This window comes from Silurus aristotelis (assembly GCF_946808225.1).
Source record: "Silurus aristotelis genome assembly, chromosome: 1".
Classification (NCBI taxonomy): domain Eukaryota; kingdom Metazoa; phylum Chordata; class Actinopteri; order Siluriformes; family Siluridae; genus Silurus; species Silurus aristotelis.
The window spans coordinates 13,160,769-13,174,063 of record NC_139574.1 but is presented as its reverse complement, the minus strand read 5'-3'; the positions used below and the strand labels follow the sequence as shown (position 1 = coordinate 13,174,063).

At 36.6% G+C, this 13,295-nt stretch overlaps 1 protein-coding gene across 3 annotated transcripts in view; it reads right to left on the bottom strand.

Annotated features, from left to right (window-relative positions):
- scn5lab (sodium channel, voltage gated, type V-like, alpha b) overlaps positions 1 to 13,295 on the bottom strand; it is a 125,482-nt gene that overhangs the window by 34,281 nt on the left and 77,906 nt on the right. The window lies entirely within an intron of this gene.

Sequence of the window (13,295 nt, the reverse complement as noted above, 5' to 3'; positions counted from 1 at the left end):
TTTGATTACGCACACACAGCAACCACATCCTCTATAGTGTTGCTTTTGTAATCAAACGATAACTATGCATGCTGTTCTAATTTCCTCTCAGTAATTATGCACAGTTATGAATGAAAGCTACCTACGAGAACCATTAAATTAAACAATATGAAGCTGGGGATTGCCTGATAGTCCAATTTCTGTTGGAAGAGGTTAATAGTTTTACAATTTCACAAAGCAATCAAATGTATCAACATGTACCTGATGTTTAACTAAGCACTTTTACAGCAAAAAATATGGTTTCATTTTAAAGTTTTGTAAGATATGATACAAACAGGTTTTGAGGCTATGATAAAAAAAAAATAATGAAATAAATCTGTAATTGTACCTTTCTTAATCTTTTTATGTTTTCATGCAAAAGGAAAAGGAACATGCGTCCCACATTTTTACAGCCATGCAGTCCTCATTTGGGTCGGTCCACCCCTCCACAAGCTACACTAAATTTCCTAAGCCTGACACAGATCGAAACGCTGTGTAACACACCATGTGGCCAAACAAGCTTAATTAAAGTTCTCCTGTCTGTGAAAGAGGGCTCAGGTGCCCTACTGGCTAACCGGGGGCTGCGACCGTTGCCATGGCACCACGTTGCTTTGGTCACCTCCACAAAAGCAGAGCTGCGCTTGTGCGGTCTTATGCAATGCTCTCATTGTGTGGCTGCTTTAGTCGCAAGTTATCGCTACAGCCAGGGGAATGTGTCACTGGAAGGTAGAACAGCATCTATTTAAAAATGATGTGTATTAAACAAGGCTCTTTAAACCAGAAGAACACAATTCTTTTAAAAGCAATACTTCCTGTTATAGAGATAGAGGGGCACGGTAAGACAAAATGCAGAGTTTAACCCCCTTTCTCTTCTTTTTTACAAATTGTACTCGTGAGGTTGGACAAATAAATTTTTAACGAGATGCCTAGACATTTACAGTGACAAAGACATTAGTAGCATCTTCAGAAGATAGAAAAAAAAAAACTGCAGAGGGAATATACAACTAAATAATACCCTGAGCTGTTGTGTTGATCTTATAAAACAAGGCTTTCTCAAGTTATTTAGATTGAACCCATCCTCCAGAATGCTCCACTAATACAGCAACTTTTGGACAGCTGAAAAAGTACTGAGAGAAAAAAAGATGTTACACAAACTGCGGGGCTGCCAGTTCCTCTCCGTCACAGTGGGCTGTAGAGGGCGACCCACCCACCTCACCCCCCCAGTATGCTGGACTCAGTGTGAGCCTCTCAGTGTGAATTTCTGGCTGGTGCTGACAGAGGAAATTAAAAGCCTGAGTCCCCTATTTTCTGCCCCACTGACCAGAACACAGATGCTTCAGACTCCAGGCTGATCAGAGCGAGTCTACCTGGTGACAGCTTACTCGCAGAGACACCTGCTTACTTTACCATACAGCTATTCACTTATTTTAAACATGAGGAAAATGTACTTTGTTATTTCTAGTTTCTAGAATGTCACATTAGCAACGTTGACTCACTGAACTCTCAAAATACCACAGAGGTTTATTTTAAGCAATAGAGTTGGGGCCTTAATTTTAACAGCACACAGGCCCCATTTAAATGGTAATTGTTTCAAACTATTATGGCTTGTTGACTGCAATGATAAGCACCATATGCAGATAAATTTTTGACTGTTTCGAATGCTATAAGAAAAAAAATCTTTATAATTAGAGGACACAAACTACACATACAGAGCCTTCATATAGGCAACTAGTGCTTTAGTTAAGGCTGTAGTTATGTTCAATCCACTGCAAAGTTTACTTAATTAAACTCAGACATTATCTGTAGGTAAAACATTATAGCTCTCTCTTGCTATATATATATATATATATATATATATATATATATATATATATATATATATATATATATATATATATATATATATATATATATATATATATATATAAATATATATATTTATATAGATATATGACACTGACTAAAAGATTCCTATGTGAATGGCTCATGAGCTTTTGAGACAGATAAAGAGTCCCTTCTGTTTGGGTGGCTTCAGGTACTCTTGAAATCTCTTCTTATTTCCTTGCCATTTTCAGAACAGCAATTTCTCAAGCATATTCAGTCCCGGTAACTATTTGTAAAGCATCCATACACTAGATTGCAGTCCCTCCAGAAAGCACACACTAAATACAGTATGATTGTGTTCAGTACAACAGAGAATCCGGTTCGAATCCCAGTTACGCAATTTCATGCTCGTGCCTTCAAGTTCCAGAACTTGTGACAAGCCATAATCTCCTCTGGTGTCACCCACAAGAGGACATTTTAAAAAATCTAAACCTTCATCGTGATTTCTGTTGCCGTGTGTGGCAATGTTTATTGTTAAAAGTGGTATACAGACATAGCTGGATTGAAATAAGGAAAAATCACCAGGATAAATAATTTAAACAAAAATTTACATTTACTACCCATAAAAATAGGACTTGAACAGACATTGGCCAGTGGCTATAATGGTCTCTTTACATATAACAATGATAACTGAGAGGGTCAGTGAGAACCTCCTGCGGCAACATGCATTGTGAAGAACAATGCATGTTGCCTCCTGCGGCAACATGCATTGTTCTTCACAAATGCATTAAATGTGGACCTTGCCAGAAGGTTCATATTATATAGTAGTCTACAGGCAGACATCTGATACTGAGCAAGTAATACAGCGAATCATATATTGTGGCATGACAAAATCTAAAAGAATTAATTCTACAACTTTCTGGACCTGTTTTATTCACGAACACCAAAAGAAATTTCACATATTAAAAATGTCCCCACTGTGGGATGAATAAAGGTACATCTTATCTTATCTCATCTTATCTTATCTTTCCTCAGTTGGAGTTTTGACGATGGTGGTGAAGAGTTCTGTATCACACTTCACTCCAAAATCTCACATAGGTGTTAAATGAGATCTGGTGATAGTGATGGCCACAGAATTTGATTTATATTATTTTTTAACCTCATCAAACTATCCAGTGAGCCATCATGCCCTGTTGATGGGGACAGGGTCACATCAGTTTAATCAGAATGCATTATCATTTGCAGTGATCATTTTCTTTAAGTGACCCCAAACCATTCAGTAAGTTAATAAATAAAAATGCTTGAATTACATTATAAAAAATTATGAAAAAATATATAAATAAATGCATGCATTTTCCCTACATTGAATCACTGCTTGACTAATTTCCTAAATCATTAATTTTTGCATTCAATTTGTCACCCAAATGTATGTGCTTTCTGTTTCCCAGGGTTTTACAAAATGGTGTCATGGAGGTCATGTTTGTTAAATAGAATTAAAAACCAGTAGGTTTGTTCTGATGCAGCTCATTGGCATCCGTATAGCCAGAAAGTATCTGCAAAATATGTTTCATTCAGGGAAGCATGATCAATATTGGTTTCTTATTTGGAATTAGCCCTATTGCCTAAGCTCTAACAAAGATTGATTATTTCACAAAGATACAAATATACAAACAATGTCATATACGGCACAGCTTAACCTTACTAGGAAAATGCTAACAATACCTTATAGCTACAGCAAACAAAGGTGATATATGGCAAGATACAACAATATGTAAAAAATAACCAAGATGTTTTAATGTCTACGATTCTACATCAAAGCTTTTCCATTGTCTCCGCCTCCCACAACAATGAGGAGTGCTCTTACAGGGAGTAAATCATGGCCTGACCACCACTGTGGCATTTCAATATGTGAGATGGCTCCCTCCTCCTCTTCTTTTTCATCTACTGGCCTTGGATACCCCCCAGACAACATCACCATATTAGACATCTGACGGCTTGCCCTCGCTCCCTTGTTTCATTAGGCTGTGATTTATTTCATCCATTTCAACTGAAAAAAATTATATCAATTGCTCTGATGCAATTTCACCTGATCCCAACCCCTTTTTCAAAATTGGTCTAGTTAGTTGCTGGATTTGATGCAGCTCTCCCTCTTGTTGAGTTACACCATTTTGGGGAACTCCACAAGCTCTACGGGATTACTGTTTAGCTCAATGGACAGCTTGTCTGATTACGGTGTCTATATGTGAATAAGAGCCCTGTTTGGCAGTATACACATTAAGGTGCAGATGAATGAGTGCAGGCTGATTTGAGGGACACAGAGAGGTGGAAGTTGGAGGCTGGCCAGAAAGAGGAGGTCAGCTGGGGATGGACAGCACAACACACAAATTAGATGTTTAAGATGCCGGAGGGTGTGACGAAGCCAAGACAAGCTGAATGGCCGAAACATTCATTTGCCAGAGAGTGATTTCCTTAGATATCTCATCTCACCATGAGTCACTCCACTGTCACCTAAGCTGAATCAGCTTCTATGAAACAAGTACGTCTGGATAAATGTAAAATGTAGGATTAATGTTTATTACCATTCAAAACATTTAAATTTATGGCATACACTCTTATCCAGAGCGACTTACAACTGAGCAGGGGAGGGTTAAAGCCTTGCCCAAGGGCCCAGCAGTGGTGGTGGGATTTGAACCTGCAACATTCTGATCCCAAGTCCAGTGCCTTACCCACTGATCAACTACTACCTCCTTGGAAGTCACATATACATGTTAATTCTACAGCATGTACAGTTTTGGAGTTTCACCCTTCTGGTAGAAGAATGTTATTGTGAACTATTTTTGTGAAAGAACATTTCGCAATGCATTTTGTGCCTCATTGTTCTTCTAAACAAATGAGACAAATACACATTTAGCTGTACACTACTCAAGTTTTATTGCACCCCAAAAATGTAAATTACCAGTTAAAATCAGGTGCTTAGAGCTTAGATTTTGACTCACCTCGCTGTGTTTGGGAATCGTCAATCCATTTGCATTGTGTTCTAGTCTGTGTTCATATTGTGTTCATTCTGGTGATCATCTTTTTAAACAGTTGAAGAAAAAAAAGCTACTTTGTTAGGCTGCCTGCAGCTCTATGTGTACCAGGGCAAGTTTTTGGCTGTACATCTTTCAGGCATGATGATGTGGAGCATGATGGTATATGAAGAGTGAGTGCGAAAATCTTCAGTGGCTGCAAGCCCGACAATTCTGTCTGTGAAGTACTATTACATGATTTCCATGGAGACTCACAGAAGCTCAGCAATGTCATATTTTCTCCTCTGCCCCTATGTTTGTTTTCTTTCTTTTTTTTTCTTAAGAGAAGTCCTACACTGTCACTGTAACTGGTTTGCACAGTTTTTTGCTAATAAGTAAAACATATTTCTACTCGAAAATTGGCCTAAAGCAGTAGCAACCATAACACATAAGGTATCTATTATATGCTCTGTCTTAGTAATAGGTTTACAATAAAGAAAAATGTAGTAACAACATGTTAATGTAATTATAGGCCATTACCTTTATTGAAATAAAATCAAGAGGATCAGATATGATACAGCAGGATAATTAAGATGAAAAAACAAACCACCCATTCCTTTAATATTCAGTAGGGTAGTATTCCACCATGTGAATTATGTGGGTTAGTGGTTAGTAATAAGAGCATTTAGCATCCAAAGAGCTGCAGGTCCAAGTCTCAACACAGGGGAAATAATTCCACTGGTGGCGTACCAACATTAAAATAATGACTGCTATATTTAGCTCCAAGGACTGCAGGGGGAAGAATAGGGGCGGGAAGGGGAGAATCGTCACCAACACATAGAAGTTTGAAGAAACTTTAGATACACGAATGAATAACATGAATAGCTACTCCCACTTCGTATTTATATTTCGGATTAGCTTACAGTTAAAGAATAGTAATTATGTAGTTATGAATAATTCTGCATTTTTTAATCCATAAAAAGAAAAAATACAGAAACAAATCGACTGAAATCACTTGTTTTTGCAAATCAACTTTTTGATTTATTTAAATATTTAAAAAATTTTAAATATTTTTTATCATGCTACTGACAAAAGGAAAAAAAACTCATAATGCGTACTTTATACATCAGGACGAAATATTTTAAGAGGTTTGCAGAGTTGTACTACATGGATCTGTATTTCAAAACATTGTTATTTATAATTTTCTGTGTTCTTTTTTGATTAATTTTAAAATTAGAGTTATACAGTTTATATCTATATTCTATTAACAAGCAAAGCATATCCTTCTTAAAATGTCTTGCTCTCCAAGTGTTTATTATTCAGGTTAATAACTTTTTAATTTTTCAGCATTTGGAAACAGAGCAAAGCAAATAAATAACTTATTGAATAATTGATTGATTCGTTTGTTGATTGATTCATTAGTTCCTTTATGTATGTTAGTAACTGCTTTATCCTAGTCAGGATTTGCAAATTTACTTATTAAATATATTAGTTATTTATTATATATATTAATTATTTCTGGCCAGATATGCTATTAAAATAAGGTTAAGCCTCCATTTCAACTATTAAACAAAAATCTGGAAGGAGCAGAAGAAAATACTTGAAATGACTCTAAAATCAGTGGAAAAGAAAACTTTGACTACCATACAGTAACATTAGTCTAAGTACTGTAGCTGCTCTTGTGTTACATGGTTGTGGTTAGAGCTCTAAAACCGCCGCTGCACGGATGACTTACTCTTGGGCGAGCAGAACTGTATAATTACATGTGATTAACCTGTGGGAGACGACCCCAGAACGCTGCTCATCCTCCTGGGAGCTGGTCTGCCAAACCCGCTCACTCTGAGTAACTCCACAAGACACAAAACTTTAGCTTCGTACTTTACCCTGTACCTTACCGTTATTTTCCCGAGTGAGTCACAGTTAAATGATGCTGTACGTTTTATCCTGCGATTGTAACTAGATGATCCTTTCAAACTCACATCATAGTGTTTTGATGCATTTTTTTGGTAGTATATAAAAATCTAACACCAAAAACCTTCAAATTATTCAGCTCAGACCAAAAATTTATAATGTGAAATATTATTACTGATAATTGTGGTCATTTGAAATATTGTGGCAATGGTTTGTATAAGGAATAAAACTCGAGGATGTGCTGTTACAGGAAAATAATCAGTGATGTGTTGGTGTGATGCCAATAACAACCCAGAGTTGATTATATCCCAAACTAACAACACATGCAGAAGTGTTTTATTACCTGAAGCCACTGTGACCCTGACTAACATGAAGTGGCTGTGCTTTATATGAATCCAGACTTTCATGTCTTCGCATTTAGAACATTGAGATATTTGGACAAACTAAGTTTATATGTTAATATAAACCTAAAACACTTGCACTAAACATACAAGTGAAAGGAATGAAAACCTTTTTGCCTATGAATAGTTTCTATAATTCTTTAATTCTTTAAACATATTTATGCTTATATTTACATTTAGTTATTTGACACACTTTGATCTTTCAATTTAATCTGTACTAATTATAACTAATTATTCTGTAAGTAATTATATGTAGGGATGACACAAGACATTGAACTTTATTTTAATTAGTGGTGTGACATCTAATTTAAACCTGTGTTCACACTAGAGAGCAACAAAGTGACCATTTTTTGCAATATGTGTGTGTGTGAAAAGGTGCATTTTAAGCGACAGTGGCAAGAGACAAAATAATGTGAGAATTAGCTTCATTAAAAACTTCGAACAATCATATGGTATTCATAACTTTTTTTTTCTTTTCATTTCCACACAAATTTACTTCCTATTTACTGACATAAAATGGCTGAAATGTCATAACGTGTCATATACACGCTGAATATTATTAATAAAGACATTACTGACTAAAATAAACCTAGAAAGCAAGCAATAAACCATGATTACCTCTGCAAAGTGTTTGTGGCTGGTAGATTTAGCAAGCATTGCTATCATGCTAACAAAGCTAATACAAGATATGATCTGATAATGATTCTGAAACGAATAAGCAAATCATCGTTATAGCTTTCTATCAAGATGTTTTTACAGCTTGGCATTTCAAATTCATTTAAATGTATTATTAAATGAAAAAAATTTATTCAATATTTTAAAAAATTCTATTAAAAAAATTAAATAGCAGCATTGTTGAGTCAGAGAGGGATAAAAAGGACTCAAAAACATGATAAGCAGCTATGAGTCACTCGCACAGGGAAAACCAGTAATTGACAGTCAGAGCTATGAGGGTGGGATTGGCTGGGGGTTTCGGCTACTATCACAGTTTCAGAAAGCCAGAGAAATTATCAGAGGGGGTTGTGCATGAAAGATTTCCCTTAAACCCTTTTCACCAGTGCTCATAACCCTGCTGAGAATTCTAGCTGTGTCTGAACAGCTACCAGCTGCCAAATCACAGGCCATACTGGTCAAACTGGTGGACCAGCTTCACCAGCTGATGAGTTAGTCATTTCTGATTACTTCTGATTACAATAAATGTTTGAAATGTACTAATTTCCATACTGTGTGTCTTACAAATTGTCTTACTTGTCTGTGATGTAGCATTAGAAAGAGAAATTTAGACACTGTATCCATTCTCCCAGCACTTACCAATGTATTCTACAAGTTTGAGCAGCTAATTGGTAACTAATTTGTTCAGTAATTTGCAAAAGACTTGTCCGATGTTTAGCTTTGTCTAAGGAGCTAGGACTTGTTTTGAATTATGCAGCCAGTGTTAACTGTCAAAGTTGTGTTAACCAGGTAGGTAACATTTGCTAGACATTTGGGTAACTGTTTGTATTGTGTAGATATCCCTATTTCTGTATTTCAAATGGGAGACAATGAGTTTATCGAAGTGTATGCTTGCCTGCTATAGCTATAGGTGCTTCGTTTGTAGTGTTCTACACAAATATTGGGTCTTTTAGTTTACACTGTGATAAAACATTGTCCCAGGCCTCTGCTTTGTGTTTTAGACAGTGCAATAATGACAAGCGGACAGTTTGCTAATTTGTCTCATAAAGGTGCATGAATGCAAATTCTGAGTAATTATAGTTTACACCGCTACTTAAACTCTTTAACACTTTACAGTTGTTTGTTGTAATTCATACATTTCTGCAGTCACTCTGCCTTACATTTATGGTTTTTGGCAGACATTCTTATCCAGAACGACTTACAATTATCTCATTTATACAACTGTGCAGTTGAGGGTTAAGGGCCTTGCTCAAGGGCCCAACAATGGCAGCTTAGTTGTGGTAGGATTTGAGCTCACGTCCTTCTGATCAGAAGTCCGACATCTTAAATTCTGTGTTACCCTTCCCCCCTTCCCCCTTTCCTGTGATATAATATGATATGTGATATAATATCTATCTAATGTTTAACAATACTGTCAGCTGTATGGCATCGCCATAATATTTGCTAACTGTGATACATTCACTCTGGTTTACAAAATCTTTTTTATTCTTCATTATAAAATGACCTAAATTATGCGTATATTCTTCTTGAATTCCTGTTCCAAATAGGCTTTTATAAAATAACGCTTGAATATGTACAGGATTGCGACTCATCCGTTTAATCTGTGAGAAAGGGAGAGACGGTGCTGCACAACTCACATTATGTTCGCACAAATGTTCCTCTGTGACTTGTTTGCAGTAACATTCTTCTGCCAAAGAGGGCTTCAGATCCCGAATTTACACACCATCACTGTAACACCAGCATGAAGCCAAAACTGCTGATTACATCTGATCTTTTCAGCTTTTGTCAGTATACCTCCGCCACACAATGCTAGATCAGTCAGAAATATTAAATAAATAGTGTATAATTGTAGATTTTGATTTTATTAGATTTAGTTTGGACGTGTAATTATTTTTGATCTATATACAAATATTCATTCACACTCATTCTAATAGCAATGATCAGGTCTCAATGATGCACATATACAGTATAATTTCTTTGCATTTATAAATAAACCAAATGCTCAAAAGATTTGTTTCAGATGGAAATTTGAGCTTCATCACTGAAGAAATGACAAAAGTCATCTGCCATTTGCCCAGCAAGCATCTATTCTCATGGCTTTGTTTCCTGAATGAATGCATCAATTAATGAGTGCAGCTCCTAAAATAAAAATGATTGTGATAATGGGGAATATTTCATCTCGGGCAACTCAGATGAATATATCTTTTTGCAAAATGCACCATGGCGAGATTCTATATGTTGCAGAAACATAGCTTTTCCTTCATATTGAAATCTTTATATTATGTATAGAATGAGTTCTCTTTACCTGGTTTTTATGGGATTGATAGCACACTTGTATGCATATCGCATGCTTTGCTTGCTCCTAACTCCAAACACATCAAATCAAAACTCAGTGTTCTTAAATTTAGTGGTATGTATCAACTAAAAAAGGGGGAATGTAAAATATTGGTGGTTAAAAAGATCCTTTATTTTAGGATATATTACAGCAAACTGGTGGATACAGGCAAGTCCTGACAAAGCAAAAGCATCCAGGCAGCTTGTGAAGAACTAGTCATGTAAGGCACATGTGTGAATGTGTAAATGTTGAGGAAAATTTCAGCACATCCACAAAATGAAATGCCTTTTCGTGTTTTTCCACCATGCATCATAGGCACCAGCTCAGTGGGTGCTCTGAAGCGCCAGCACCCCTAATATTTAAGACGAGGCTCATTAAACATATGCACTTAATGTTGTGCTTTGAAAAGGACAGTACCAAAAAAACAAACATAAAAACTATAATAGGGTATAATGCGATAACTTTTTTGTGGGCTTCTATTTTATATGTTTACTTTTTCAAGTAGCCACATATCATTTGTTTTTATTGACAAATGATAGTTTTAAAGGCCTTGTCCCAAACTAGCATGCTTAATAGTATGGTAAAATAGTACACTTTTCAGGGTAGCAGGTAACCAATGAAAACAAGCTATTTTGCACTGGTGCATTGGTATTTGGTTTGGGACTGAGCCAGTGACAGAAGTGAAATTCACTCTCCCGCTACTCGCCATGCTGCTAGGGGCTTGAAGTGTTAATTATTTAAATGATGCCAGTGCTTTTGTTGTAAATAGATGGCAGCAAATGTGAAGAGTAATCATTGTTTTCAACTCATTCTGACACTAACAGACTTCACGGATGCTTATTTATGCACATAATTTCATTTTTTTTTTCCAATTTGTGGAGAACAGGACATCTCATTTTTAACATATCTTGTTTATGTCATCAAAAATTTGTAGCATGTTATAACCATCCAAAGAATTTCCTATGTTGGTTTCTTTGCCGTGCATTATTACTATGACCATTAGGTTTGTTTCGGATTTCGAATATTAAATATAAAAATAGAAATATTTTTCAAGAAATAAAACCCAACTTTCAAGTCAGAACATTCTCCCTGTGTTAGAGGCAAGCATGCATCTCCCTTTGATGCACATTTGTAATTAATAATCATAATAATCCATTTCTAATTTTGTAAATAATGCAAATCCAAATGGCAAAACCCAGCAGAGAGGCAGAGGCTTCTCTTCCATGCCATCAATGCGCTAAGCGCGATAAAACCGTGCACTGAAGCACGAAATCTTCCAGTCCACTTGAGGCCTTTATAATGAAATAATTCACTCCAGAAAACATCAAGTGCCTGTGATAGCTAATGATGCCATTTAGCTAGAACACATGAGGAGCTTACTGATAGTAACACGTGCTCCAGAAGCAGAAGCCCTCAAGACAGCTGGTAGAATTGTTTTGGGAGAAGCTCGGGCAGCTCCACCATAATGTGCTGTTTCAGTTTAGAAATGGGGATTTCATTTATGGTAAAGAAATAGGGTAGAATGTACTAATAAATTGTGCATTAAGATTGTTTGACATTTAAGATTGTTGTGTAACCTGGGTAAGGTGTTGGATCTGTGATGAGTTGCTCAGTAGCTCCTAGTTTTATAACCACAAATGACTGTATAAGACTGTAGAAAGATCATTACTTATAATCACACACTCCAGTGCTCATGTTAGTTCTCACTCTCCAGTGTTCTGTATTGTTTAAAGACTATAATCACACTCTTGATGTCACCCAAATGAGGATGGGTTCCCCTTTTGAGTCTGGTTCCTCTCAAGGTTTCTTCCTCATAACATCTAAGCGAGTTTTTCCTTGCCATATTCGCCATGGCTGCTCATCAGGGATAAATACACATCATTCACCCTAACTCTTACAATTCTGTAAAGCTGCTTTGAGACAATGTTGTGAAAAGCGCCATAGAAATAAACTTGACTTGACTTGACATGAGTAAAAGGCAGAGGATTGTATTTGAATCTAATTTGTCAGGGAAATGTAGATCTCTGGTGGCAGGGGGGCACAATTCAAACATTAGACTAAGGGTGTAGACAGCCTAACAATGCCTTCGGGGCAGGGTTACAAATCTCCATGCATGAAGCTCAGCCTTTTTGACACTTGGAATTTTCAGACAGACTGTCAGATGTCATTTTAAAAGTGGAAAAACAACAAAACAAGCATATGTACATTTAGATAAGCAAGCAAAGATAACCGAATCTGATCTCTGTCTTGATATCTGCTCGATAGTACTCCCTCGCTAACTATCTTGGCAAACTTTTTGTAGCTATCCCCCAAGACATCCCACATGCACAAATAGTGCCTGGTTCCATACAGGATAAAGAATATAAATCCACTTCATAGTTGTTCCATTCAAGTTCTAAACATTTAGTTGTGTAAGAGAGATTCCTGAGGCTATCACAATTATCTGAGTATCTGCCTTCCCCCAATAAAAGTAAAAGGCCTGACAAAGCCCAACTAAGCCATTTAAGCTAGGCAGTTTCAAAAATATTTCACCGAGTGAATCGTGCGAAGACTGCAGCCGAACACTGATTTGAGCCCATCCCTTATCTTGTAACGTAGATCACCATGTGACCGTATGACCTCATTGCACAGGTAGCTCTGGTTTTGGCTGTCTCACGTCGCTGCAGATGAGAGCCAAACACAAACCTAGCGAGTCCCACAGACCACAAGCTATAAATAGAGCATTATCTATGCAACACAACATAGGCAGCTGACCAAGGTTATCAGACTGTACCTTTGTGAGACAACAGGTGCTGAATGTGTCACTCAGCTAGCGAGGGAGCGAGCGATAGCAGGCGTAGGTAAACATGCACCTCATCACTCTTAATTTTTTCAATCCTTAATGACAACTGTGATCAAATGGAGATTCTGTGTTCAGAATGACATAAAAATTGCTTGATATTTATCAACCTGTATGCACTTTCAACCAAATTTCTGTTACACAGTAAAGGTCATATTAATAATAATATTTCTAGTGGTATATTTGACCATATTTAACCACTTCGCACCAACACGTATGTCCACATGTCATGTATTCCTGACAATCTTGACAATTCATTGATTACATAGCGTGTGTCACGGTATTTT